Here is a 7500-nt window from a genome sequence, read left to right on the forward strand (position 1 = left end):
AAAAATAAGTACTGGCGTCAATTTGTTGAAGTAAACCCTTTGGTGTCCCAGCATGTCTGCAGTTCAATGCCTGATACAAGTGAAAGGTAAAAGGGTACGTATTTAAGAAGACATTATGTAATGTGTCATTCTCTTTTTATGACAGTTACTTAAAGGCTATTTATAACAGACTGTGGTGACTACTGCATAAACCATTCAGCCATGCAGCCATTTTCATGTCATGTTGACCTCACATGTCAGCTCTCTTTACTAAATTCAAAAAATTTCTGTTTGCAAAACAGGTTTTAAACTGACTTTCTTTTATATTTGTGCATATATGTGTTCATGTGTGAGTGTATGCGTTTGTGTATTATGAGCGCACACACTTAAATAGATATTTTAAAGTCTGTGTGCATCTTTGTGTGTGTCTGTGTTTATGTGCATGTGTGTGAGTGTACATATGTGTGTATGTGCATATATTTTTTTTTATACTTGTTTCAGTCATTTGACTGCGGCCATGCTGGAGCACTGCCTGTAATTGAGCAACTCGACCCCGGGACTTATTCGTTTGTAAGCCCAGTACTTATTCTAACAGTCTCTTTTGCCAAACCACTAAGTAACGGGGACATAAACACACCAGCATCGGTTGTCAAGCAATGCTAGGGGGACAAACACAGACACACAAACACACACATATATATATACAAATATACGACAGGCTTCTTTCAGTTTCCATCTACCAAATCCACTTACAAGGCATTGGTCGGCCCAAGGCTATAGTAGAAGACACTTGCCCAAGGTGCCACACAGTGGGACTGAACCCAGAACCATGTGGTTGGTTAGCAAGCTACTTACCACACAGCCACTCCTGCGCCTATATATAGACAGATATATCTAATTCTGTGTGTGTGTGTCCGTGTTTATAAGTAAATGGGCACATTTATGAAGATGCATTCACCGTATCTTTATAAATGTTATATGTGCATTAAGTGCATGTATGGCTGTGTGGAGGCACAGGTGTGGTAGGATGGTAAGATGCTTACTTCCCAATCACATGGTTTGGAGGTTCAATCACACTATGTGGTATTTTAGATAAGTGTCTCTTCCATAGACCCAGGCTGACCAAAACCTTGTGAATGGGTTTGACAGATGTAAACTGGAAGAAGCCTGTCGTACATAGATATAAATGAATGTGCATATGTGTGTGTGTGTGTGTGTGTGTGTGTGTGCATGTATGCTCGCGTGTGTGCCCACCCAATGAGATCTTTTGAATGGACTAATGTACCTGTAATTCAAAGAGCCAGGTTTGCACACATGTCTGTGGAATACTCAGCCATTCATGCTCAATGAGTAGTTTATTCAGTTGATTGAGGAACTGGAATTTGTTTTTGAGTACTTCTGCACATTTGTGTTTGTGTCTGTAAGTATGAGTGTGCTTGTGTATGGCTCATTTTGTCTCCTATTAGAAATCTGTTCACATCTTAGCTACACTGCATGCACACACATGCACACACACACACACACACACACACACACACACACTTTCTCTGTGTGTATGTGTGTGTCTCTCTCTCTTTCTCTCCTTCCCTCTCTCTCTCTCTCACTCACACACACACACATTAACTACAACTACCACTTACAGACATAATTTCATAGCCTGTACCATGCCTTTGTTAATTGCTATAGGTGCTAAGTTGGCAAGCTGGCAGAAATATTAGCACACAAGGTGTAATGCTTAGTGGTATTTCATCTGTCTTTAGGTTCTGAGTTCAAATTCCACCAAGGTTGACTTTGCCTTTCATCCTTTTGGCATCGAAAACTTAAGTTCCATTTGTGTACTGGGGTCAAACTAATCGACTGGCCCCCTCCACAAACATTTCGGGCCTTGTGCCTAGAGTAGAAAAGAATTGTTATAGGTGCTTCTGCTGTAGCAAGCAGACATAGACATCATCTTACCCCTCTCTACCTTTCAGCTTCCTTCTACCAAAACTGTTTTTACAAGGTTTTGGTCAACCCAGGATTATATTAGAAGACACTTACCCAAGGTAGCACACAATGAGATTGAACCCAGAACCAAGCAGTTGAGCAAGCAAGCTTCTTATTACACAGTCATGCCTTTTACAATTATAGTTGTATGAATGTCAACTGGCGGAATAAATATTTTCACCTTATACTCCTTCTCTCTATATATATTTTATACACTCCTAATGAAATTATCATTGCCAATTTGATTTATTGGATTACAACTGCATCGGACTACACATTACACTTTTTGTTTTTTGTTTTGGTTTACTAAGTGGCTTGTAGCCTGATCCATTAACAGAGCTTTTTATTATGAGTACCACTAGATTAGATAAATTCATTTTTTGTGTATTAAATTTATATGTATGCATATATGTATGCATATATATATAAATGTACCGACAGACACAAATGCACACATCATTTGTTTGTTTTACATCTGTTTTTTCATGCTAGCATGGCTTAATTGAACATATTGTTATAAGGCATTGTTTTACAGCCAGATGTCTTTCTTATAATAATAATGAAATTATTGTATACAGCGCTCAGGTGCACCACAACTTGTCTGGAAAGTGAACAATGCATGAGTCAGATACATGCTTGTGTGTATATGGAGGGGAGAAAATCAGGTGTATTGTTGGCGAATCTCAGAAAGCATGGAAGTTTTGAAGGATGCAGTACTCCGACAACTAACAACTGATGTCGGCAGTTTGTTCCATGCTTCAGCAACTCTCAGCGTGAAAAAATGTTTCCTGAAGTCATGGGAGCTGTGCAGTTTTCTGACTTTGTAAATATGTCCACGGGTTTTAGATGGGTGGAGTTTGAAAAGGGTTTCTTGAAAAGGGTTTCTTGTTGGTAACATCTGTTTTTCAAATAAGTGATGTCTTCTTTCACATGACTTTGATGAAAAATTGTCAATTAATGGGAAAAAAAAATACAACTTGTAAGAATGTTGGTGTTACAGAGAGATACATATTCTTGACGTGATACAAAGCAAAGAGGACACAGATCAATAAAGAAAAAGAAATGATGACGATATCTTTCTTTGTAGCCTCTATAAAATGACATGGTTCATCATCATCATCATCATCGTTTAGCGTCCGCTTTCCATGCTAGCATGGGTTGGACGGTTCAACTGGGGTCTGGGAAGCCAGAAGGCTGCACCAGGCCCAGTCTGATATGGCAGGATGCCCTTCCTAACGCCAACCACTCCGTGAGTGTAGTGGGTGCTTTTTACGTGCCACCGGCACAGGTGCCAGATGAGGCTGGCAAATGGCCATGACCAGATGGTGCCTTTTACGTGCCACCGGCACGGGGGCCAGACGAGGCTGGCAACGGCCACGAACAGATGGTGCTTAATTAATTACTTTAGAGGGAAGCTGCTCTTCTATGACAGCTCCCCTATGCATTCTCCTTTTCTGTCTACCAAGGTTTTAGTTGTGTCAGTTTTGGTAAAACAATTTGAGATCTTTCCTATATCTTTTATTTGTTTTATTCATTGGGCTGCAGTTTCTGTCAACCAAATCTGCACTTAAAGCTTAGGTAGGCTCAGCGCTATAGCAGATGATCTTTGCATAAGCTGCAGTACAGTGGAACAACTCAAAATCATGTGGTTGAGAAGCAAACCGCACAGCCATGCTAACAAAAAGAAACATAAGAAAAATGATGGAGTCAGATTGATGAAGAAATGGAGGCAGACAGTAAAGTTTCTGGATCTATCCAGCCAAAATTTCAGTACCACAGACAGGATTTGAACTTGGTACTGTAGGCTACCAAGTTGGCTGAACCATCTATGAACAAACCATGAATCATCAATCTTTATAGACACAAAAGAATAACAAAGATTAATGGCCAGTGTAAGGAGGTCCTTTGATGAATTGCTACAGCTTGGTGGTAGTAGTGAGGTGATGATGAATGATGAGGCAGAGATGTGGTAATAGCAGTCATTGTGGTGATGGTGGTGGTAATGGTAGTGGTTGGCGTCATCTGGAACAGTGGTTATGGTGATGTGATAGGATAATAGTGGGTCATGGAGCAGAGTAGGAGTGTCATTGCCTCATACCCCCACCCCACCCGCCGCTGTGAAACAGTTGTATAGAGAAAAAAAACTGGATTAGATTTGGGGAGTGAGGCAGATGGTCTGTCTGTCTCCTTTGGGTGAGTATTGTACCCTTCCTCTTCCATAAAACACCCCACCATCACCGCCACAAGAGGGACTGAGCATGAAATAATGTACTCTTCAATGTATCTTAGTGCATGATTATATCTGTGTTTGTGCATGTGTGCACATGTGTGTGTGTGTGTGTGGAAGAGAAAGAAAAAGGCAGAGAGAAAGTGAAAGGTTGGATGTTGGCTTGTGTAGGACAAAAAGCTAGAGGGGATAGTTACCTCAACATAGGGGTGGTTTATGTTTGTTAGCAGGAAAAAAGCAATAGTGGGGAGGTGAAGTAGTGCTGTGGGTGGTGGCGGCAGTGGTGGTGATTTTATTAAAGATGATGGTGAGTGGTTGTTATTACTATTTAGTTCCTGATAGGCAGTTCAATCATGACCATCTCACCTTATTTGCATGTTTACAATCACATTGTCCAATTAAAATTACTGTAAAGTATCTTTTGGGGGAGATTTGGTAGCTATCACTTGCAGGAGAGACTCCTTTTGTGATGTTGGTCGGTGATGTTGTGATGTTGGTGGTGGTAAGGTGAGTGTTGCAGGTGATGTGGTAGTAGTGATTTAATAGCAGTTAGCTGGAAAATAAAGGCTTCCTTTACAAGAAGGTAAGATTAGTTGAAGAGAATAGGGTATAACAGACGGTAACTGTTTTACATGCGGGTTTTGTTTTGTCTATTGAAACTACAAGTAGTAACTTCAATAACAAGAGCAACAGCATTCATTCATGCAAGAGGCACAGTCTGTAGCTACAACAAGCATCAACACAGTGCTGTCCCTGCCGCAATGTATGTAACCACAACTTTAATCAACCAGACACATCTACGGTATCCCAGAACATTACAACATTACTTGAAAATTATCCACCTCAATCAAGACAAAATACTCAGACATTCCTAATATTACAGTATTACAGAACATCTACAACATCTTCCTGTCGATCCCTCACAGTTCAAACAATCACTCTGATGCATCTACAAGACTTCCAGATTTATGCTACAACATAGCTCTCCCAAAAACTGAAGCTCTCGCTCTCAATCCAAATAATCATCTGGACACATTCATAACATCTATGTATTAGTGATAGAGACAGTATTAATATTGACAGGTGATATTTATCTCCACTTAAACATGGATGTTCTCAAAGAACAAACTATACTGTGATAGATAACATGAGAGAAACTCTCATATTGACTTTTGGTGCAATATCACTGGTGGACAGATAAGTCACCACCATCTCTACTACATCATAGGATTTGGACCTTCCTTGGTCTTGTCAATGATGGATGCTTGACTGCTAGAGATGGCAGTGACTCATCTCCCCACTACCACCATCGCAAGTGATATATAGAAAAACGGTGCCCCCTGGACACTCCTAAACTGCATCCTAAAAACATTGTCCCTCATTCTCAGTCCATATACTTTTGTATCCCCCCTAGACACACCTACATCTCCCCCAGACATCTAAATTTTCCAGTTACATCTTCATTCTCACCAAACACATCTACATCCTCTCCAGACGCGGCTATATCTCCCCCAGAAACATCTAAATCTCCCAGACACATCTACATCCTCATCAAACACATCTACACCTTCTCCAGACACGGCTATATATTCCCCCAAACACATCCTCTAAGACACATCTACATCCCTCAGTCCAATCTACATCTTCTCCAAACACATCTACATCCCCCACCCTCAGACACATACACACCACCATCACCACCCCAACCATCACCACCACCACCACCACCACCACCACAACCACCACTACCACAACTACCACTACCACCACAACCACCACCTCCACTACCACCCCCACCACCACCACCACCACCACCACCCAGATATGTTTACACACTTCAGCCGAGTCAACACCCACAGATACATCTAAATCCCTATCCCTTTCCCACCCTCTCAATCTAAACAAAGCATCACACTCCAACCTCTACCCCAGACACATTCACTTATCTCCCAGACACATCTATACTTATTATAATGTCTTAAATATTCTACCTTCACCTTCCCAGTCCAGTCCATCCAGACAAACACCCAAACACATCAAGACACAAAAAATAACACACTCTGCTCCGAGATGTGCTGGGGCGAACAGCATCACTACTACTACTACTACTACTACTACTACTACTACTACTACTACTACTACTAGATCATGGATGAATCACCTTCAATCTCTGAATGTTGTTCATGTTTTAGTGTATATTTGTTAAAATTCTACTTTATTAAGTTTTCTTCATTCATTTACATATACTATTACCCTTCCTCCACTCTTACCATTCCCCACACACACACTCATCCCATCATATGTCCTCCTTCTCTCTCTCTTCCATACCCCAACTGCCATTGTTTCCATTATGTAATCCTTTCAGTGAGAATCAGCAGTACCAATATAAAAGGAACAATAAACGATCTCTTCACTTAACTGATACACTTCTCCCCCACGCCCTCCCTTTACTGTCTTCCAATTATCTAACAAAACTCCAACTTACTGACCATTTGTCACTCATGTGTATTTATTTTTTTACTTTTACATATAAATGCAACATACACAGATACACACACATGCACATATACATGTTAATGCATTATATATATATAGGCGCAGGAGTGGCTGTGTGGTAAGTAGCTTGCTTAGCAACCACATGGTTCTGGGTTCAGTCCCACTGCGTGGCACCTTGGGCAAGTGTCTTCTACTATAGCCTCGGGCCGACCGAAGCCTTGTGAGTGGATTTGGTAGACGGAAACTGAAAGAAGCCCGTCGCATATATATATATATATATATATATATATATATATGTGTGCGTGTATGTTTGTGTGTCTGTGCTTGTCCCCCTAGCATTGCTTGACAACCGATGTTGGTGTGTTTACGTCCCCGTCACTTAGCGGTTCAGCAAAAGAGACCAATAGAATAAGTACTGGGCTTACAAAGTCCCGGGGTCGAGTTGCTCGATTAAAGGCGGTGCTCCAGCATGGCCGCAGTCAAATGACTGAAACAAGTAAAAGAGTAATATATATATAATAAATAATTTGGAGAAAAAATATAATTTGATTAGTGTGTTTAAATGTTGAGAAGAGCACCAGCACAGTTTAGGCTAACTATTGTCATCCACAGTTGTGGTACACTTCTACTGGATCTATTTCAGGAACTCCACAGTGGCAGTTAGGGTAATAGTATTAATTAATAGTAGGAGGTGGATTTCGTATTAGACTTTTATTAGCTACAACATATGTTTCGACCCATCAGTCTGGGTCTCTTCAGGTACATTGATATATATATCTGTTTCTGTCCCTCTGTCTGTACATCTGTATGTA

The sequence above is a fragment of the Octopus sinensis genome, linkage group LG18, assembly GCF_006345805.1.
Source record: "Octopus sinensis linkage group LG18, ASM634580v1, whole genome shotgun sequence".
Classification (NCBI taxonomy): Eukaryota; Metazoa; Mollusca; class Cephalopoda; order Octopoda; family Octopodidae; genus Octopus; species Octopus sinensis.